The 23,021-nt window shown below is 50.7% G+C and overlaps 1 long non-coding RNA gene across 3 annotated transcripts in view; it reads right to left on the reverse strand.

Moving 5' to 3' along the window:
• Positions 1-23,021, reverse strand: part of LOC142070926 (uncharacterized) — a 158,424-nt gene that overhangs the window by 37,944 nt on the left and 97,459 nt on the right. For all 3 annotated transcript variants that reach the window (XR_012666855.1, XR_012666856.1, XR_012666854.1), the window contains 2 exons: positions 12,478-12,588; positions 11,811-12,349 (listed from right to left, as the gene is read on the reverse strand). This is a non-coding gene — a long non-coding RNA (uncharacterized LOC142070926). The remainder of the gene's footprint in view (positions 1-11,810; positions 12,350-12,477; positions 12,589-23,021) is intronic.

Genomic DNA, 23,021 nt, shown 5'->3' on the forward strand with positions numbered 1-23,021 from the left:
GGGGATCGGTCCTGCTTTGAGCAGGGGGTTGGTCTAGATGACCTCCTGAGGTCCCTTCCAACCTTGATATTCTATGATTCTATGATTCTATGCCGATTCCGAAGGCACCAAAGGTAGCAGGTTAGAGTCCATGCTGCAACATGTCCGTTCCTCCTATCCATCTTTAAAATGAAGGATTGACAGCACTGACTGTGGCTGGACCCAGGTTTGTTATGCACCAGGACGGTCTTCGTGCACCAGGTCTGCTGACACACCTCATTCCTAACCTGCAGCCCCCCCCTGCTGTTGTACTCCAGGAATGCCTCTCAGCCGTACAGCTGTTGATAGAGCCCCATGGTTTTTTTGCAAATGTGAAATAACACAAAACCAAATGAACAAGATTGTATAAAATGACATAAAACGAAAAACTCACCCTACAGCAGCGGGTCCTGCAGCTCCTGTCCCAGGGGCCGGGCCTGGCCCCCTATTTCAGGCTTTGCAACCTGGAACACAGGGTCTCGGTGCCACCTGGCCAAATCTGAGTGCGTAGTGCTGTGACCCCATCCACCAAGTCACAATGCCCAGAGCAAGTAGCTTGGCCCAGCCCTGTAGGACAGGAGCTGCCTCTGTGGGATGAGTGTGGGGTGAGCTCGCGCTCCAACCCCTCCCAGGGCGGGATCAAACCCCTCCACCAGGGCCTCTCACCTACCACGGGGGCAGGCCCCAACCCTCCGCCAAGAGGGCCTCTCACCCTCCTTGGGGCAGGATAAAATGAAATAGTATGAAATTCTTGAAAACGAAAATGAAAATATTCAAAAAAAAAATAATTCACGGGGCTCTAACTAGTGATAACGACAACTTGTGCCTACTGGTGAGAAGGTTTCATGTGATGTGATCAAACCGCCACAAAGGAACAAAGCTATGATCATCATACTCATCTCGCTTGTGACTTATTCTAGGCCTTCCATCCATGTTTCCAGTGACTGTAGGTGAACCTACTGTGCAACCAAAAATAAAATAAAACCTCTCAGTCCCTCTCATGCCTTCCTGAATCTATTCCCCAAGCTTCTTAAGCTGTTGTATAAGGAGTTGCCAGATCTGCAAATTGGTGAGATGTCCTCCCTTACATACATAAGAACATAAACATGGCCATACTGGGTCAGACCAAAGGTCCATCTAGCCCAGTATCCTGTCTTCTGACAGCGGCCAATGCCAGGTGCTTCAGAGGGAAGGAACTCTAAGCTTTGTCCCTTCCATGGGATCTGTAGCCATAGTAGTTTGTATGTAAAACCTGATAGGATGACAGCCCAAAGTAATAGAATTAGGACTGGTCAATACTTGGATCGGAGACCTCCAAGAAAAACATAGATTGTACGGGAATTCAATGGATGGCACTCTACTCTAAAGCAATTCTCCATCACACCGTTTTGGGGTGCTGTCTTATTTATGAGATTTAATACCAAAAGTACTTAACCCTTGTGGTCATTAGAGGTCTTGTGGCATTTTTCTTTGAACAGACATCTTAACCCTTGCTCCAGGCTGACTTCAAACCTAGATACGTACATTTTGCTGACGGCAATTTCAGCTAGACAAAGGATAGTATTCCTCTTCACGTACTGTCCTATGCTGGGTAGCATTGGGATGTTAAATAGGCCACTCCCCGAGGCTGCATTTCAGTCATGAGTGACGTGATTCCTGGATATTCGCTTGACACACTGTTTGGAGGATGAAAGATGCTACATGACTGTATGTAAGGTGTTAATATTGGCATTATCCTTGACCTAGAACACTCCTTTTCCCACATCTCTAAGATCTGTAACTCAGCTGGTCTCCACTTCTGCCACAGCTCATCTCACTATGTATATATGTGATGCTCTCATCACCAGAGCTTCCAACTGCCCGGTGCCGCTGTATGCCAACACTCTGATACCATCTCTCCTAAATCCCAGGCTATTGCATCTCCCTCTCTGTCGTTCCCCAGGTCCCACCTCTGGAGACAGAGCATGACATCATCGTCCCTACCCTTGAATAACTCCACTGGCCCCCTGTCTGGCTCCAAGCAGCCTGCTGTGTTTTATAAGCCCTTCTGCCTGCCAGTTCTTTCCATCTACTCCCATGTCCATTCCTTCTGGGAATGACACTGGCCAACTGAGCTTAAGAAAGAGCACCAGGGCCCTCAAGATGGGGAGACTGGGTGAGTCAGAAGCCTGAAGAGGAGTTGGGTACAGGAAGGGCAGGTGAGAGCTGCCTGAGACCCAGAAGAGAGAGCTGAGTTGAGAGGAGACCTGGAACTGCTGGTGAGAACTGAGCAAAGCTGGGGACTCCTGATGAGCGCTAGGCTGGACGTAGTTTAGCCTGGCCAATCTAGAAAAAGGGGAAGATCCAGAATGGGAGGGTTGTTGCAGGCAGCTGGCTCCTCCTGAGCAGGGGTAGGACTGTCAGGCCGGCAGGCATGTAGGAGTGGAACACCACAAGGAGGTTAGCCCTGGGGGCAAAGACTTGAGCGAAGGGTGGAGGGAAGACTGGCCACTTGCAGGCAGGGATACTGGAGAGCTGGGCCTAGATCCGGCACAAAGGAGCTGGGAACAGAGTGCTGCTGTTGACTCTCAGATGGGTGACTTGGTGGTGGTGTCCCAGGAGCAGGGAATAGGAAAAGCCCACTGTATGTTTATGTTTATTGTGGAAATGGTGAGACTGTTTTACTGAAAGGGTTTTGGGGGGATTACTGCACTGGCATATGAGAATAAAGTGTGCCCAGAGGCAGGCTTTGTATGAGACACTCAGATTCTAAGTTTCTTCAATGGTTGGAAGGAAGGGGAAACTGAGGCATGCACACCAGTTGTGCCTTGCCTTGCCACCGGGGGGGTTGTGCTCAAGGAGGGGCCTCCCTGCTACATCATCCAGCATGTTCCTTCACCCCTTCTACCATTGCTTATGCAAAAGTCTCCTCCTCTGATGTTCCTGCCATCTGGAACAGCCACTCTGTCTCATAGAGCTGCTTGGAAAATTGTTATCAAAACGTATTTTCGAGGGGAAAATGCCTTTTTCATTGAAATCAAACCATTTCGAAAAATGTGGCGACTTAGACTAAAATTCCCATGGCACAACTGGTTTAGGAACCTTTCAGAATTTTGTATGGGAAGTTTGAAAATTCATGTTGTTTTTTTCATTTTTCTACTCATTTTATTACTGTTTGGCCAATTAGTCATAATAGTGCGCTACTGCTAATGACGTGTCATAATATAAATAGGGTAATAATTGAACTATTCTAGCTTGATTTCACTGTTAAAATCATTAAGGGCAGCTGATACTTAGTTCTGATTGAAACCTCTGACTTTATTTTCTAGATCAAAGGGTCTCCTGTTTATGTTGAATTGAAACGGTCTGACACATGTCTCTTCTCCCTAGTTCAACTTCCCTCTATTGCTATGCAGCTCTGAAAAGTTTTAGGCTGCATACGTAGGAAAGGTTTCAGAGGAACAGCCGTGTTAGTCTGTATTCGCAAAAAGAAAAGGAGTACTTGTGGCACCTTAGAGACTAACCAATTTATTTGAGCATGAGCTTTCGTGAGCTACAGCTCACTTCATCAGATGTATACCGTGGAAACTGCAGCAGACTTTATATACACACAGAGAATATGAAACAATACCTCCTCCCACCCCACTGTCCTGCTGGTAATAGCTTATCTAAAGGATGGCTAGCACCAGCAGGAGAGTGAATTTGTGTGTGGGGGGGGTGGAGGGTGAGAAAACCTGGATTTGTGCTGGAAATGGCCCACCTGTTGATCACTTTAGATAAGCTATTACCAGCAGGACAGTGGGGTGGGAGGAGGTATTGTTTCATATTCTCTGTGTGTATATAAAGTCTGCTGCAGTTTCCACGGTATACATCTGATGAAGTGAGCTGTAGCTCACGAAAGCTCATGCTCAAATAAATTGGTTAGTCTCTAAGGTGCCACAAGTACTCCTTTTCTTTATACGTAGGAAAGTTACTCTGCAAAACAAAGGTGTTTTGTATCATTATTGGCCGAGACTGGTCAGACAGCCTAAATTATAACCCAGCAATACTGCAAAACTAAGTCAGTCGTGCCTTGCCCCATTTTAAAGAAAAGTGTGCCTGCCTTCTCATCGTTTCCCGGTACAGGCTCAGTATGAATTTGATTTTCAGGTCTTCATCACAGAACATAAGCCAGCAGACTGAGTTGAGGCTGTAAAGCCCCAAACAATAAACAACTGGGCCAGCGATCTAAACAATAAACCACATCCTCCAGACAGCAGGGTTTATTTCTTGTGGTCTGTAGTTGCCTTATGAAACTGACTTAAGTTGTCTGTTTCGCTTATGTGAATATTAACATGCAAATGAAACAGCTGGCACCTTTTCAAATGAGATTCTCAGGTTAGCTCATTAGTCTGTGAACTGAGAATATACTTTTCCCCCCTCCTGTATTGTGTGTGTATGGTACATGCTCAATCTGGGTGGAAAACTCACAGACCCATCTATACACACAACTGCCTTTAAAACTCAGATTCCATCTCTCGAACTACCTCTGAGACCACTCCATAAATCTATGTGGAATTTTATCTATGAGGACCACAACTTTCTAAATTATGCACATACTGAGAAGCTGACTGAAAAACTGGGGCAATGCAGTGTTATTTTAAAAAGTCTTCTCCGTATATTACTGACTTGCAATCATATTTTCTGAAGCTTTCATATCATGCTTGTTGACCAGACAATTTATTAGGGGCTGTGTGGTGAATGCGGAAATGAACTGCTAACAGCCCGGAATATTGATCAGTTTGGCTTCCAAATCATTTTGAGATGTGGCAAACTTTCTCCGCTCATGGGGCTGAGCCACACAAACGCCACATTTCCTCCTCTTCTCACAGCCAACTCTCCCACTCACTCGGACACATTTTGCAACACCCTGGATCAGACCTATGGCTTGGAAGCTCTTCAGGGCAGGGGTCTTCTGAGGTGCCTCATAGATTCATAGACTTTACGATCAGATGGGACCATCATGATCATTTAGTCCGGCCTCCTGCACAATGCAGGCCACAGAACCTCACCCACCCCCAGGGTCGGATTAAGGCAGGATCTTTAGGGGCTTCAGCCCAGGATCCCGGCTCAAGTGGGGGTCCGGCAAAAATAAATCACAGGCAGTGATCTCTGGGCCACTACGAGGGGCTCTCAGGCCGGCTGCCTGCCTGCCATAGCTCCACGCCGCTCCCGGAAGTGGCTGGCTGCTGGCACGTCTCTGTGGCCCCTGGCGAGGGCGGGGAGGTGGCTCCGTGCGCTGCCCCTGCGCCCAGCACCGTCCCCGTGTCATTGGATAGTGCCCAGCAGTGTGCCAGGAGCTTCGCAGAAGACACAGCTGGCTTAGAAGGTAAGGCCCTGCTCCTGAGTCTTCAAAGAGGCCCACAGGGCTGTGTTAGCAGATCCTGATGCTGGATCAGCGCCAAGGTTTGGCTGGCTCATGACGAGTGGGGCAGCAAACAGCAGGCACGGGGATGGCTAAGAGCAGCATGGCCCAGGAGGTTACTCAGGTTAGGTGCATGCCCAGTTTGGAGATTGGGTTAATTGTATTAATATATATATATATAAAGCAATATATTAACATATACATATATATATACCTATTGATAGCACTTACCTACCCCTTGCTGTCAATAGGTATGACCTGTCACCCTCCTCTGGGATGGGGGGATTAAGGACGCAGCATGGGGGGGGTAAGTGACTTGCCCAAGTAGAGAGAGGCAACCCAATGGGCCAGCTGAAAGGAGAGAGCAGGCCGTGAGGGAGCGAGGAGGAGGGGAGAAGGCAGAGCACAGACTCCAGAGTGAGTGGCAGAGGCCGCAGCTGGCTAGGCTGTTACCATTTCATTGCAAGGATTATTATCTATAAATCCTAAAAGCTCCCCGCTGGGTAATGAACTCTTGTTTTGAATGGCTTTACAGTCATACGTGCTGCTGGGCTGGATCTGGGCTCAGCAGACCGGAGCAGGTCAGGGAATCGAAGCCATAAAGGTGCAGATGGGTATATCAGGTATTTATACACTCATTGGCCACTTAACAGCTAGGCCATCAAACCTGTAACAACGAGGAGAGGCCGCAGACATCAGGGCCCCGTCAGCATTTCAGAGCTCAGAGGTGGTTTGAAACCCCCTCTTGGAAAGCCACAGGGACAGATCCTCAGCTGGTGTAAACTGAAGTGGCTCCATTGACTATGTTGATTTATGCGAGCCGAGGATCAGGCTCATAGGGTATTTCTACCCCAGATCTGGATGCTGCCATTGCCAGCTCAAGCAGACAGACCTGCGCTAGTGAAATGGAAGCGTAGCTACAGCGGCCCGAGTGGCAGGCTGGGCTAGCTGCCCTGAATGCGTCCGGTCTCAGGTGGGATCGTACTGGGGGCGGCCAACCCCTCCCACTGCCCGCACTGCCATGGCGACACGGCTATTCCTAGCATGCCGGCTTGACCAAAGCTAGTGCATGTCCATCTGCTGGAAATGATGCCTCCAGCTTCAGCCTAGACACACCCATCGCCCATCCAGGTCGGCGTGTGTCCACCCGCTAGCATTCAGAAATCAATGGGCACAAAGGCCCTGACCCACAAGAGTATTTATGCCCAAAGGTGTTTCATTGATTTCAATGCAAGTTAGGAGCCTAAATACCTTTGTGGCTCTGGACCAAAGAGTGTGGCTGTACCTAGGGTCCCAAAGAGCTCTGCCCTGCCTTATTTTGCATTAGCGAGGGTGTGGAGCGCCGGCCCCCCAGATCAATGCACAAAGGGAGGCAGGGAGACGAGTTTCATCCTATTTCATTTGAACAAACCACCCCTCCCGAGAGGAGAAATGTAACAGAGCCAAAGTAAGTTTATAGGAGATGCAATCAGAGAGGAATAAGGGTTAATACGAGGGTGCGTTCATACCTGCTCACGTCTACACCAGCCCCATTTCTGCTCCCCAGCCTTGCCCTGCAGCATTGTGGAAACTCCCTTGCTTCCCATTATCCCCTCCGTGCTCCTGCTCCCGGACAACCTTGCTCTGCAACGTTATTGGAGCTCCCCACGTTTCCCTTCCTACTGTGGCCACACGTGGCTTCCTACTGTGGCTGAGGAAGGACAGGAGAACCCAGCCAGAGTGGAGGCATCTTGCCTCTTTGGTGTGATCCTACTCCTGTGAGTTGGTGGCAAAGCTCCCATTGACTTCACTGGGAGTAAGAGCGAAGCGTTTATTTGCACTCTTGTTCTTGAGCCGACAAGCTGGACTCTTTCCACCAGGAAACTCCTTCACTGGAATATTATATCGGGGGGGGTGACAGGAGGGGAAGAATGCAAAACACGCCAGGGAGCCAATTCATCTACAAGGTTGTATGGATATAGGCAGAGGATGAAATTTGCCCCTGTGCAGAGTTCAGCACAAGTCCCAGGGGTTACACAGTCTGTGCTGGCCCCTGGCAGAGCTCTGGCCGTCATCCTGGCATTCCTTTACCCGGCCCTGATCCTGATTGTCTCCTCCAGGATCAGCTCTGGGTAATCCTGCACCTAGCAGTCAAATCCCATGTGGGTCTTTGACAGACCCATGAACATGGGTGGCCTCGGGCATCATGCCTTGAGGGGTTCAATGTGTTTCGATGACGTTCTCAACCCAGATCTGTATGAGCTCAGTGCTCAGATTTGTGACGGTAATAGGAAGAGCCGTGGGCGGCTGGCATCGCTGGCCAGATGCCAAGCTGTGGTCAGGAGGCACCTAGTGGAATTGGGGACAAGCCAGGGTCAGGTACCAGAGTCTAAGGTTCACGGTAAGCCACAGTCTAGCGTGGAAGCAAGCAGGCAATCTGCATCATTGCTCAGACAGCTCCCTGTGATGGCTTCCTGATTTATATATCGGCATGGGCCAATCAGAGGGCTGCAGGAGGTGCCACTCAGCCCCTGCAGGGTGGAACTTCTTGCAGGGACTAGTTTCACAGGGTCCCCCAGGGGAAGCCCGGCTTGAGATGCTGGTAGTGCTAGGGAAGCATCAGCAGCGTGGAACCTAAGTTGGCCCAGGTGTTGGTTGTGCAGATACTTACAACCTGTCTGCAACATGGTGTGTGGGGGCGGGGGGGAGAGTCAGACCAATGGAGCAACAGCCACTGAACGGGCTTGTCCAGTTGCCATTGAAGTCGGGGAGTTGGACCGGCCCTGCTCCTGGGACGCAGACCTTCCTGGTTACTGCTTAGGGGGACTGATCATCTGCTTGACTGTTTTATCCCCGTTTATCAGGCACCCATGGCTGCAATGCCGGTGCATGCATCACGCAACAGAATGCTGTAGCAGGAGCCACGCTCTCTCCTCGTCTCCTGCACGCAGAGCTGTGTGGTTTAAAAAGAAGGGTCCATCTGTACCCCATTTGGGCAGCAGTACAGCCAAAAGGCAGCAAGGCTCATGTTCAGCCAGTGCTCCAGTGTCATTGAGTTCCACAGGCCTGGGGCTTCCACTAAGCAGGGTCCCACAAGTTCCCAGGCATGTTCAGTCTCCTCCTGTGGAGGGAAGGCCCCAGGTATGTAGCTGCTTTCCACACTGCTCCTTCCTGGGTGAGTCAGTAGCCTTATATGGAGAGCCCAAAAGACAGTCTAGGCTGCATCTCTATGGTTAGGGTCAACAGACAACCAAGCACTTGCACGCTTCAGCGATAAGCAGGGCTGGTGGCGTGACCTGTTATTAAAGTTGCCCAATGCTTCCCATTGTAAGACCCTGTTTTGGACTGCTCAGAACATTGCCAACATTTAACCATTTGGGTTGATATTTTCCCCTGCAGAGCATCTGCCTCAGGCTGATTTTTGTTTAAACTTTGGTCAAAACCATGTAGCTGTTTCTCAGAATGAGGCGAGGGCCAATACACTGTTTTGCCCATGTTAAAAAATTCTGGCAACCTTTTCTCAGAGAAGCTCTTTTGCCCCAAAGCTTTGGAGCAGGGACTTGAAATTTGGCAGGGGCGTGGCCTTTGCCTCACGGATGTGCCTTGGGCTGTCCCTGTGAAAAGCCACCCAAATTTGGCTGAGCTATGAACCTCTGAAAAATGTCAGTTTGCACATGCTCAGAGACTTTATAGAGCCTCCCAGTGAAAAACTCCAAACATTCCAGCTGTCCTGAGCGCTCTCCAGCCTGGAGTTGCAGAAGGGAAATCTGGACTTTCCCTGAAATTGTGGATCTGGGAAGCGGAGCTAGACTTTGGGACTGAAATGAGGGAGATTGTCTGTCCTGTGCTCATAATTCCCCATGCATCTGCTTGATTCGAATGCAGAGGTGACAAGAACAGGATGTGTGGATTGGGTCAAGGAGCCTAGGGCTGGCAGCAGAGGGTAATTGAGATTGGCTGGGCAAGAGGACTCATGGCTAGAATGCTCACCTGAGATATAGGAGACCTGGGTTCAAGTCGTTGCTTCCAATCAGAGTGTCCTAACCACCACATGGCTGCTCTGAGGTCTCTTGCTCCCTGGATTTCCATCCTGGACCTGAGACACTTCCTGATGAAAATTTTGTTGACACCCCATGAGACATTTTGGTTTGGATGGAAAGAAGTGTCATGGAAAATTTTTCACTCCTCTCCTTTGGAGTAGGGATCTGCAATTTGGCAGGGGACAGCCTTTGCATCAGGGACGTACCTTTGGTTATCCTTTTGAAAAGCCACGCACATGTGGCCAAGTCTTAAACCTTTGAAAAATCAGTTTGCACGTGCTCAGAGACTTTCTAGAACTTCACAGCTAAAAACTCCAAAGATCCCATCTGCTGTTTATCTCCATAATAGGCTAAATAAACCCTTAGATGGAACTCGAGGGAGTTCAAAATCTGGATCTAGATCTGAATTTACCAGTCTTATCTGCAGTTATTACTTAGGCCATGTCTACACGACAATATTTTGTCAATGCAAGTCACATTGGCGTAGAGTCACCAACTGTAGCCTGTCACTTGTGCACCTGGACATTTGGGTGCTTGCATCGGCCCTGCGCATTCTCACTGTGAGTGGTTGCATCAACGTAAACTGCAGTGCACTGCAGGTAGGTATCCCAGTGTGCCCAGCCCTGCTGTGGAGCGCAGTACCTAGTGGGACATTTTCTCAGAGCTTTGTGGGAAGCCACTGGTTCACCCAGGGATTTCTGGGAACTGGGGGGATCACTTTCTCCATCCCGTAATGCCTACTTCAGCCCATAATTTTTGCATCGTTTTTTAAAACTCCCACAGTCCTGCACACTGCATTCTCTCTGGCAGAAGCATGGACCTGACACAGCACAGTGCAATTCTCACAAGCACCGCTAACACACGATGCAATTTTCTCCTGTATTTGCAGGATTTGAACAGGAGCTATTACAACTGGCTGTGTGAGGAGGAAGATGAAGAGATATTCAAGCACAATAACTGCATGCTGGTGGCCGCAGTGACCGAAAATGTCCGGCTGCTGCTGGTATTGACGGAGAAGCTCCACACTATGGATTGCCACTTCTGGGCCCGAGCAACAAACACTGCTTGATTGGAGGACAGGTTTGGGATGATGAACAGTAGCTGCAGAACTTTGGATATGAAAGGCCCCATGCCTGGATTTGTGCGTCAAGCTCACCCCAGCCATCTGATACACGGACACCAAAATCACAGCCCCATTGACAGTCATGCTCTGGAAGTCTGCAATGCCAGATTGCTATGAGGCAGTGAGTAATGAGTTTGAAGGTGCAAAATCCACAGAGGAGGCTGTTGTCATCTACATGTGTAAGGCCATTAATCATCCCTGGCTGCACAGGTCTGGGAATCTTGGTAATGTGTAGGAAATAGTGGATGGATGTGTAGCAATGAAGTTCACAAATGGCGGTGGAGTGATAGATGACACATATATCCCTATTTTGGCGCCAGCTCACCTTGCCACTGAGTACATCAACAGAAAAGGACACTTTTTCTTGGTTATGCAAGCCCTGGTGCACCACCGGGAATGCTTCACAGACATCAGTGGGGGCTAGTCAGGGAAGGTGCATGACACATGAATCTTTAAAAACATAGGACTTTTCAAAAAGTTGCATCCAGGGGCATTCTTCCCTGACCAGCACATTAACCCTGGTGATATTGAAATGCCAATAGTGATTCTGCAGGATGCAGCTTACCCCTTTTCCCCTGGCTCATAAATCTATACAGTGGCCACCCTGACAGCACCAAGGAGGGATTCAATGGCCAGCTTAGCAGCTGCAGAATGACAGTTGAATGTACTTTTGGTAGATTGAAGGGGCGCTGGCAATGTTTGCTCACTAGATTGGATTTCAGTGAGGTGAGCATCCCCATCATTATTGCTGCATGTTGGGTATTGCAGAATATCTGTGAGGCAAAGGGGGAAAAGCTACCGCCATGGTGGAGGAGCGAGGTGGACTAGCTGTCTGCTGAATTAGAAGTGCTCTCCATGGAGCGGTACAGCTGAGGGAGGCTTTAAAAGACTATTTTAACACTCAGGCACATTAGTCTTTGTCTGATGAACACTTATGAAACAGTATTCATAGGTGTGCTGTTGGCTCCCACTTAGAAATCTGTAATGCTCAGTGTAAGCTATTTAATATAGGGGAGTTATTGTCTGCCGCTATTAATTCTGTAATTCTTCATGCACGCTATTTAATATGGAGGTTATTGCCTCCTGATCTAATTTCTGTAATGCATGGTGTAATATTTTGAATATGGGATGTTAATGATCTCCTGCTATGAATTCTGTAATGTTTGCTGTACAGTAGTAAAGATACTCAGAATTTCCACAAATAGAACTTGATTATGTGCAAAGAAACATTAAGAACTGTCAATAGTGTTAACAGGCTGAACTATACCTTAAACGCCCCCGGTCCAAAACAGAATGAAACACCAGCATTGCCTGATCCTGTTGTTTTCACCAGTCCGTGTATATGTAGCTGTGGTTCCCCTTGTTTTCTCCGAGTGTGGTGTGCTAGGGGCCGGGTGCACACCACGGTGCCATCTGCTGTGTTGAGGGATGTAGACACCAGTGACCATGGAGCAATCCAAGGATTGGAAAAGGCTGCAGAGTCAATGGTCTTTGGGCATATAGGTCAACAATGCACTGCAACATTTGTATTTGTTGCCTGAGCAGACCCATGGTGTCCTGGGGCATTCCCCGCTGCGCCTCTCGGTCCTTTTCCCACTCCTGCAGAAGCTGATCACCCCATTCTCAGTCCTTCTCCATGGTTTCCATGGCCCCTTCAAGCTCTGTGTTCACAGTCTAAGGCCACAGAGGATTGGAGGAGCTTGCCAAACACCTCCTCCCTAGTCCTCTTCTTTCTCTTCCCGATCAGGGTCTGACATGCAGCAGGCAGGGAGGCAGCACCCCTCAAGGCCAGTACACCAGAGACTACTGATTAAAACAGCCAGATACACCATTAGATTTACAGTCACAATGAAAAGGGAAAGATACATCTAAAATTGCCTTGCATTATTCCCATAAATATCTGTAATGAGAAATGATAATTGTCACTGAAGTACCTCGTTACAGCACCGCTCTGTAGCTGAAGCCACGGCAAGCATAGCCCAGCCCGGCGGGGAGGACAGGGCATGTTCTGTTGCACGGAAGCTTTAAAAGCTGGATGCCGATCCCTGGGTATTTGGAGAGAGGGAAACTGCAGTGAGTGTGGGCAATATTTCCCCAGGCAGTGGCAATCTTGGCTGATATGTCGCTCCTGAGGGTGACAGAGGCACAGAGAACCCTGCAGCTAGCAGCATCCAAAAGCTGCCCCCATGCTGCTAGCCTGTTCATGGCAATGGTCCCAGATGAACTCGTCATACTGAGTGGCATGGGCAAGGCTACGTCACAGAGGGAGACACAAGGCTGCCATCCCTGGACATGTCTGGGAGAGGATTGCAGAGGATTTCTCTGGAAGTGTCACTGAGATCTCTCAAGAGAACAAAGGGGACGCCCTATTGAGAAAACAAAGTACTCATAGACTTTCAGGTCAGAAGAGACCATCATAACTGGGAATTGGTCCTGCTTTGAGCCGGGGGTTGGACTAGATGACCTTCTGGGGTCCCTTCCAACCCTGATATTCTATGATTCTATGATCATGATCATCTAGTCTGATCTCCTGCACATTGCAGGCCAGAGAACCTCACCCACCCACTCCTGTAATAGACCCCAACCTCTGGCTGAGTTATTGACATCCTCAAATCATGGTTTATAGACTTCAAGTTACAGAGAATCCACCATTTATACTAGTTTAAACCTGCAAGTGACCCATGCCCCATGCTTCAGAGAAGGCAACCCTCCCCACCCCCCCACCCCCCACGGTCTCTGCCAATCTAACCTGGGGGGAAATTCCTTCCCACTTAGACCCTGAGCATGTGGGAGAGACCCATCCGCCAAACACTTGGGAAAGAATTCTCTGTAGTAACTCAGAGCCCTCCCCGTCTAGTGTCCCATCACTGGCCATTGGAGCTATTTGCTGCTAGCAGTTGCAGATCAGCTACATGTCGTACTCCACATGACTCTCATTGCCTGGCTGTGTTTTCTAACATTACATAACAGCGGAGTAATTAATCAAAAGCCAATGTTCGCCAAAGCTGCAGATGGGATGGAGGGGGAAGAGTGAGGGAGGTGAAGTCTGGGGGCACAAAAAGGGGAAAAATCACTGTAAGGAATAAATCTTCAACAAACTTCCCCGAGCTCCTTTCCCCAAGCTCCCTTCCCCTTCATCAACAGGCTCATCTGTGCTCACCTGGTGGGACTGGCTTGTCTCCGAAGAAGTTGTAAACAGCTTCTCACTCATGACATGGGTTGAGTCCCCTGCCACGTCGCCCCCCAGTGCTGTTCACAGCAGGGAGCTCGGACTCCCCGCAAAGTGTCCACAGTGGTCTGCGGGCTGCTTGTGGGGTCCCTGCCAAGTTCGGCATGCACCATAAATCTTGTCGTCTTCCCTCACCTTCTGGTATGCCTGGTGTAGCTCCTTCACTTTCATGGGGCACTGCTGCTGGTCCCTGCCATGCCCCTTTGCCAGCATCCCCCATGCACTCTGCTGGTAGATGTTGATGTTTCTACAGCTGTTACATAACTGGGCTTGCACAGACTCTTCTTCTAGGGTGACCAGATAACAAGTGTGAAAAATCGGGACAGGGAATTGAGGGGTAATAGGTGCCTATATAAGACAAAGCCTTGAATACTGGGACTGTCCCTATAAAATTGGGACATCTGGTCACCCTATCTTCTCCCCACAGGCTGAGAAGATCCCATGCTTCTTGCCTGCTCCAGGCAGGAAAGGATCTAGAAGCTCTCTGTGCACATGGTCAGATGAATACAGCAAAGGTGAGCTGCTAGGTTTGCTCACTAAGGTGGGCAATCAGGAAAAGGCATTTCCAAATCATGTTGAGGTTTTAAATGGGAAGGTTGGGTTGCCACCCAACTGGGTTTCCCCCAGACAGTTTGTTTTTTGGCTTCTGTGTCTGGGGGCCATTTAGGGTTGACAGGTGCCTGGTTGTCGACCAGAAAGTCCATTTGTAAAGGGGACCCAACAATCCTAAGGCACCTGAATCAAAAGTCCAGTTACAGTGGGGCAAAGGGAGGCACTGGGTCATTAACCCATGCCAGCTCCTGCTCAGCTGGGGCTGTCTGCTACCTGCAGGTAGGCTCCTTGAGACGATCCAGTGAGTGATGGGGTAGGGAAGAGGAGTGTGCAAAGGGCAAGAAGCAGAGAAGGAGCGTGGCCTTGGGGAAGAAGTGAGTGAGCAGCGCCTCGGGGCAAGAGGTGGAGCAGGACAGAGCCTTGGGGGAAGAGGTGGGCCAGGGGGCAGGGCCTCAGGCGTCCAGTTACCGGCAATTAGAAAAGTAGCAACCCTATAGGGAGAGGGGGCAGTGTTCCAGTTTCTGTGACCTCTGCGTCTCTGAGTCCCACATTATAACCAGGCCACAGGGACAGGGGAATTGTGGGGCAGCTTCTGGAGGACTGTTAAGATTGACACAGGTCATGCAGTATTTATGCCTCCACTGCATTGACCTAAGTGGTCTCTCCATATTGCTCAGGGAGGTGGTGTTACTGGGTCACTGGAATGGGGCACTTACATTGCCAGGAGACAAATTTTGGTGTAAACACATGCACAGTGGGACAGGGTCGGGCCAGATGGCTATAGGAGAGTAATTTTTTTTTTGAAGCAAAAGATGTTTTTTTATTTGCATAACACACTTACAAAGTAAAAACAGTGGCATATGAAATGTGTAACACAGCAACCAATCACAATTGTTTTCTTGTTAGCTTCAGGGGAGGGAAGTGTTCAAGCTTGCCTGGGCCCAGAGCGGGGGGCTTCCTCGACTCTCGTGGTCATCCACCCTTCCGAGTTACCTGGTGGCCCAGAGCGAGGGGGCTTCATCAACTCTCGTGGTCTTCCAACCCCTCGAGTTAATTGACGCCACGCCTGAGTGTCACCAAGAATTCCCTCCTCTGAAAACACCCAAAGAGAGGGGCAGGCTGTGTGGTGGATAATCCGGGGGGTGGGGGGGGGCACGTGCACCCACGTGTGAAAGGACCCCTCTAAGGTGGTGGTGTCCGCAGCAGCAATGGCTGGGGCTGGGGTCCCTTACTCTCTCCCCCCAGTCAAAGGGTCAAACAAAGGGACCCGGACGGGGACACTGAGCAGAGAACCTCGGACAGCGCCCACCGCTCCTCAAAAGCATCAAGGGAGTCGGTGGACGCCGCCCAGAGGAACTCCGCCCAGATACGTGAATGGACCAAGGATCGGAAAACGGCCCCACAGTCACAGGAAACTCCATCAGCCAACCTCCTCTCTCTGGTTTTATAGATGGCCATTTTAGCCAGGGCCAGGAGGAGTTTAACTAGGAGATCCAGCGACTTTGTGAGGCCATGGATGGGGAGTGCATAAATAAAAAGGTGAGGGGAAAAATGCAACCAAAAACATAATAGGAGATTTGTGAGGAGGTGGAATAGGGGCTGCAGCCTGGCGCACTCTAAAAATACATGCACCAGGGTTTCCCTCACTCCACAAAAGGGACAAGTATCTAGACGGGGGTGAACCGCGCCAAGTACATGCCCGTGCTCACAGCTCCATGAAGGAGCTGCCAACTGATGTCCCCGACGGGCCTTGGAACCAAGCTGGAATACAGGCTGGCCCACCGGGGCTGCTCACCTTCCAAAGGTGGCAGAAGGTCTCGCCACTTTGTGTCAGGGCGGGACACTAGGGTGAGGGCGTGAAGGGTGTGAAGCACAAGCGTGTATAGATGTTTCCTTGGCGCGGTTTGGAAGTGTACCGGCTGCAGTTCATGCAGCTGGCTCGCAGTGAAGGGGTGAGGGGGTCGATTGGGTCTGCGGGGCAGGGGTCCAATTAAAAGGTCCAGCAGGCCTGGCATAGAGGGTGTGGGCAGGGTGTGCCCTCGAGCAGGACCCAGTCGAGGTAAGCTCAAGCAGCGGGCGGCAAAGCGGCCTTCGCCTCCTGAAGTACGCGCCGCAGGGTGCGAGGTCTGGAGAGCCCCATGCACCGGGTGAGCGTCAGGGGATCAGCCAGTCTCCCCAGTCATAGTCCAGGAGGTCTCCGACTCTTGTGACTTCTGCCAGGATCAAGCTCTGGCGCACCAAGCGGGACTCCGCCACCTGCACACGGAGCTGAGGTTTGTGTAGCAGGGGCTCCGCGAGGAGATCTACCCCCTCGGTGGCCGCCACGGACCTGGTCGTTAAAAACAGTTTCCAAGTCCGGAGGAGGTCCTGGTAGAAGACCGGCAGCCCCGAGAGGTCTTGTGGAAGACCTCCCGTACGGAGATAAAAGAGCTGCCGGTCATACCGGAGCCCTCGGATATGGCGCTGGATGGCGTGCACCAGTGTGCTCCACGCCGAACTGCCTGCACCATAAAGAAGCCTCTGTAGGGCCTGGAGGTGGAAGACACGGACCTGAGTGTGTAGACACTTCAGGCCCTGCCCTCTTTCCTTTGGGGTAGATGAAGAACCCCTACATGGGCATTTCTGACCAAAAGAACCCCAGAATCGATGTCTGGAGGTTGGTCAGGAAACCCGGGGCCGGGACCAGGGTGTTGAACCGGTACCAGAGCATGGACAGGACTAGTTGGTTAAGCACCAGCGCTCTCCCTCGGAGGGAGAGACATTTGAGTAGTCCCGTCCATTTCCGGAGCCGCTCTATCACCCCGCCCTCTAAATTTTCCCAGTTTTCCGGCGGAGAGGGATGCGTGGCAGAAAGGTAAACGCAGAGGTTGAGCAGTGGACCCGTGCTCCACCGGATGGTCTGAAGAGCGGGTGGGAGGGAGCTCGCCTGCCGCCAGTCTCCTGCCGCCAAGCCAGAGATCCTGACCCAGTTGACCCGGGAGGAGAAGGCTGCCGAATAGATGGCCTGGCAAGCCTCAACCCGAGCCAAGTCGCTGGGGTCCTGGATCACGAGGAGCATGTCATCAGCATACGCCGACAGGACCAGCCGCAGCTCCGGCTCCCGCAGCACCAACCCTGTCAACCTCCTGCGGAGGAGACAGAGGAAGGGCTCGATTGCCAGAGCATACAGCTGGTCTGAGAGGGGGCACCCCTGCCATAATCCTCGTCTGAAGCTGACCGGTTCGGTCAGGGTCCAGTTGAGCTTAACCAGACACTCTGCGGAAGCATATAGCACCCGGAGAAAACCCACAAACTGGGGTCCAAAGCCAAACGCCCACAGAGTTGTCAGGAGGTACCCGTGGTCCACCCTATCGAACGCCTTCTCCTGATCTAGGGACAGGAGGGTGAACGACAGACTGTCTCTACGCCCGAGTTCCAAAAGGTCCAGAACCAGAAATAGGTTATCAAAGATACTGCGGTCCAGGACGGTGTAGGTCTGGTCTGGGTGGATCACATCCACCAGCACAGACCCTAGCCGCAGCAAAATTGCTTTCGCTACGATTTTGTAGTCCGTGCTGAGGAGTGAGACGGGACGCCAATTTCGTAAATCGCGGAGGTCCCCCTTCTTCGGCAATAAGGCGAGCACAGTTCGCCTGCATGAAAGAGGGAGGACCCCGCTCTGCAGAGACTCAGCCCAGACGGTAACTAGGTCTGGGCCGAGGATGTCCCAAAACACGCGGTAGAACTCCACGGTCAGCCCGTCAATGCCTGGAGACTTATTAGTGGGCATACGATGGTCGCGCTGACCATAGGGAGCTCCTCCCAAAGCACTCTGCAAGCATTAGGGTTGGTCAGATTCGGGGAGAAAAGACTTGCATAGAAGGCTCGGGCCCTCCCGCACATCTCCTCCGGTTCCGTGAGGGGGGTGCTGTCTTCTGCCAGGAGGCAGGTGACGTGTTTCTTGGCTCCCCCCATTTTCTCCAGGGCATGGAAGAAGCGGGAACCGCGATCCATCTCCTGAAGGAGGCGGATGTGGGATCGAACAAAGGCGCCCCGGGCCCAATGGTCCTCGAGGGCCCAGAGCTCCTCCTGCTTCTCCCGGCATGCTCTGCAGAGGAGTGGGCCTTCGGGGCTGGTGGCCAGACGCCTCTCCAGCTCTAAGACCTCCCGTTCCAACTGCTCTATCGCCGCATTTCTCCTTCCATGGAGGGCCTGGTGGTTTTAGCGGCCCTTCCCCTTCTTCTTGCCCTGGCCTTTCCTGCTGGCTGGAGGGGCTTCCCTAGAGTCTGGGGAGGTGATGGGCATGGCAGTGGTGGAGGTCACCCCGGTGCCCTCCATTGCCGATGCCCCAGCGGGGGCGGTGGCAGGTGGTTAACAGAAGTTGGGGTCAGATAGAAAGGGACAAGCTGTGGGGTGGACAATTTTGGGGGGGGCACATAAACCATGGTACGCTTGTCCAGAGAGTCCTGTTTGGTTGGCTGGTGCTTCTGGTCCACGCGGTGGAATCAGGGTGAGCAGCTGAGTCCACAGGCAGATGTTAGATAGCCAGCAAAGATGGCGGGTGGGGGGGCAGTGAGGAAGGTCGTAGTGTGGGGTTGGGAGGACACAGATGTCCCCCCATGTCCCTGCAAACACAATTAAAACACAATCAAAGCCTCCCCCCACATGAGAGCACAGTTCGAAAGTTACTCAGTCTTAGGCCCCCTCCACGGCGATTTGTAGATTCCCCGGGCAGTGTTCCTCTGGTGGACGGCTTTTTTTCCGTCTATTCTGGGTTTTCTTTTTTTCAGCAACAGCATTCCAGAAATGTCGGAGTAAGTGATAAGAATCCTCTCGACCGAAAACGGGTCCACAGACAAACAGCAAGCGGCTGGGTCTGGGGCCTGGGTCCTTCTACTCCCCCTTTCTGGGGAGCGGGCCGGCAGGCCCCCGCTCTCTCGGGGGAGGGGGTTTCAGCTGAAGTGGCAACAGCGTCCGAGGGCGGGCGGGGTGCGGTGGAGGCTAACTAACAGCCGGCCGGCACTCTAGCAACAGCAGGAAAGAAAAAAAAAAACAAAAAAAAAAAAAAGAAAGGGAGGAGAAGGTGGGGGGAGCGTCTGGCCCGGTCGGGGGGGAAGCCGAAAGCAGGGGCAAAAAGCAAGGAAAGCCCAGGCCAGAGGGCAGCAGCAGGAAAGCAGGCTAAGTAGGTCCCTTTTCCCTGGGTAAGGTAACAGGGAAGGGGTTTTTTTTTTGTTTTTTTTTTTTTTTGAGCTTACAATCTAAGTACTTTATTTTTATATGTTATACAGAAGTCAGATTAGACAATTTAACGTTTCCTTTTGGAATTAAAAAAAAAGTATGAATATCAAAGTGAATATGAACTGTGACAGGGTCGGGCCAGATGGCTATAGGAGAGTAACAGAAGGCAGATATATTAGCCCCAGGCTAAGTAGGTCCCTTTTCCCTGGGTAAGGTAACAGGGAAGGTTCCAGAACAATCAGGAACCTTCTGGAGACAATTAAGACAGGCTGATTAGAACACCTGCAGCCAATCAAGAAGCTGCTAGAATCAATTAAGGCAGGCTAATCAGGGCACCTGGGTTTTAAAAAGGAGCTCACTTCAGTTTGTGGTGTGCGTGTGAGGAGCTGGGAGCAAGAGGCACTTGGAGCTGAGAGTGAGACCGCAGACTGTTGGAGGACTGAGGTGTACAAGCATTATCAGACACCAGGAGGAAGGTCCTATGGTGAGGATAAAGACGGTGTTGGGAGGAGGCCATGGGGAAGTAGCCCAGGGAATTGTAGCTGTCGCACAGCTGTTCCAGGAGGCACTCTAGACAGCTGCGTGCCACAATGCCTTGGGCTGGAACCCGGAGTAGAGGGCGGGCCCGGGTTCCCCCCAAATCCTTCCAACTCCTGGTCAGACACAGGAGGAGTCGACCTGGACTGTGGGTTCATAAAAACGGCCAAGCTGAGGGCTGCCGTGAAGCTCCAAGGCGAGCAAATCCGCCAATAAGCACAAGACCCACCAAGGTACAGCAGGAACTTTGTCACAACAGTTAGGTTGTCGCAAGCTGACTTAGGTCGACCAACCCTTGTAACGTAGACCAAGCCTAACTCACGGGGTTTAATTAGACAGGCAGAGTTCTAACCTCATGCAACAGACCTGATGAAAGAAGGGAGGGAAATACCTGTCAGTCACTTCCCAAAATCTTGTATGCCATGGCCTACATTTCATCTGGCAACCCCACACCAAATGTGGGCTGTGATTTACTTTCAGGGAAGCAAGAGATTGTTCCAATTAGTTTACGTGCTAACCGTGGAAAACAATACAAACCCTCACAGCCAGTTTCTTTATACAGTGTTCCGCCAAAGAAATGGAACTTGTCTGCTATGGACAAAATGCCTTGCATATGCAAATTTGTCCACAGATTTATGGATATGAATGTAGCTATCAGAACTGTTTCATGGAGGGAGCTCTTTTTCTTTTGCCATATAATTTCCCTCCTGCTATTTCTCCAATTCAATGACTTAAGCTGCAGAAGGATAAAAACATAAGAACGGCCATACTGGGTCAGACCAAAGGTCCATCCAGCCCAGTATCCTGTCTTCCAACAGTGGCCAATGCCCGGTGCCCCAGAGGGAATGAACAGAACAGGGAATCATCAAGTGATCCATCCCCTGTCACCCATTCCCAGCTTCTGGCAAACAGAGGGTAAGGGACACCATCCCTGCCCATCCTAGCTAATAGCCATTGATGGACCTATCCTCCATGAATTGATGTTGTTCCTTTTTGAAGGATCTCTGCCCAGATGTGTCATTAACTGGATAAGCAACCTTTAAGATTCTACCACAGGGAGAAAAATGCCAGCTGAACCCCCAGCTTCTTTATGTCATATTGGGTTCAGGTGAGATTTTTTTGTTCTAGTGACGTTGGCAGGCAAGTGGAACTTGGAACTCTGCCCCCAGCCCTGAAGTGGAATAAACTAGGGACAGATCCACCTTTAAGTTCTGGACAGCTTTTCCCCCATTAAACAAATTCACTCATGTCACAGTATGGCATTATGAGAATTTGTCCAGTATCACGAAAAGAAACTAGTCTGAGCCTGGATTGCTGTTCTATTTTATATAGGTTCTTATACTGCACTCATCATGGTGGTATCTGAGCACCTAGGCTAGGGTTAGGGTTTCAGCTGCAGCCATCCCTGTTCATATTGATCCCTTGTCTAGGGGTGTAACAATGCTGGTTCTGGTGGGACCCAACAGAGAGTGCCAATTCAGGACAAATTGCTTCAAGCAGGGCAGTTACAGCCCAAGGCTGGGGTTTCTCCACCTCTAATGCAAACCAAACTAACCAGACAGAGAGGACTTTGGTTTTACCCCACTGGCTGACCGCAAGTCACACAAGCAATTCCCTCAGACACTCCAGTTTCCCAGTATCTCCACCAGTACCACTCGTTATGGGAACGAATGGTTATGAAAACCAATATCCCGTAAAAGAAAAAAAGGTTCTCCTGATCCCAAAGGACCAATCCCCAACTCAATATACAAATCAGATCTTACCCACAAATCACGCTGTTGCCAATCCTTTAGAATCTAAAATCTAAAGGTTTATTCATAAAAGGGAAAAGATAGAGATGAGAGCTAGAATTGGTTAAGTGGACTCAATTACATACGGTGATGGCAAAGTTCTTAGTTCAGGCTTGTAGCAGTGATGGAATAAACTGCAGGTTCAAATCAAGTCTCTGGAGAACATCCCCGGCTGGGATGGGTCATTCAGTCCTTTGTGTGGAGCTTCCATTTGTAGCAAAGTCCCTCCAGAGGTAAGAAGCAGGATTGAAGACGAGATGGAGGAGCTGCAGTAGCTTTTTATAGTCTCATGTCATGTGGCCTCTCTTTCTTTGTCCCAAGGACACGCTATCCAGCACGTGGCATGGGAAAACCTCAGAGTTTTGTCCATAGGCATGTCCCTGCATGCCTTGCTGAGTCCCAAGGTGTATCCGCCTTCTCTCAATGGGTCAGTTGTGTAGCTGATGGTCCTTAATGGGCCATCCAGCAGGCTAGGCAGAGCTGACACCAACTTGACTGGGGTGTCACCCAGAAGCATAGCACAAGTTTGAAATACAGACAGTTTAGAGCCAATATTCATAACTTCAACTACAAAAATGACACACATATACAGACAGCATAATCAAAACCAGCAAACCATAACCTTGTCTTAGACACCTTATTTGACCCCCTTTATACAAGATTTGGTGCCACTACAGGACCTTGGTTGCAACAATTATCTGTACGGTCCCAGATTATGTCAATAACGTCACAAGGGGTGTCAAAAATTCATTTCCAGACGTCAAGGTCAGCATGGTCACATGTAGCCCACGGGGACTGAGCGGTCTAAATGGCTGTCCCCCGCCCTGCCCCCCGCCCCTCCCCGGGAAAGCACGTGTTGCAATCCCACCTTGACATCATGCATCTTCCCTTTGCTAGGCCCTCAGAGGCATTGCTCTAAGGGACAGAATTCGCTCCTGGGGCTGATGTAATTTGCAGCGAGTGTGTAATCGGGCGGGGTAGGATTAGCGTGGATGTGATTTCGTAGCTGTTTGCTAAGGCCACGTCGTCACTCGGAACAGCCACGTGTAGCAGTCGCTGCAGGAGTTCTCCCGTTGCTGTAGTTAATCCACCTCCCCGAGAGGCAGCAGCTACGTCAAGGGAGGAATTCTCCCATTTCCTAGCACTGTCTACA

Source organism: Caretta caretta, chromosome 2 (genome assembly GCF_965140235.1).
Source record: "Caretta caretta isolate rCarCar2 chromosome 2, rCarCar1.hap1, whole genome shotgun sequence".
NCBI lineage: Eukaryota > Metazoa > Chordata > Testudines > Cheloniidae > Caretta > Caretta caretta.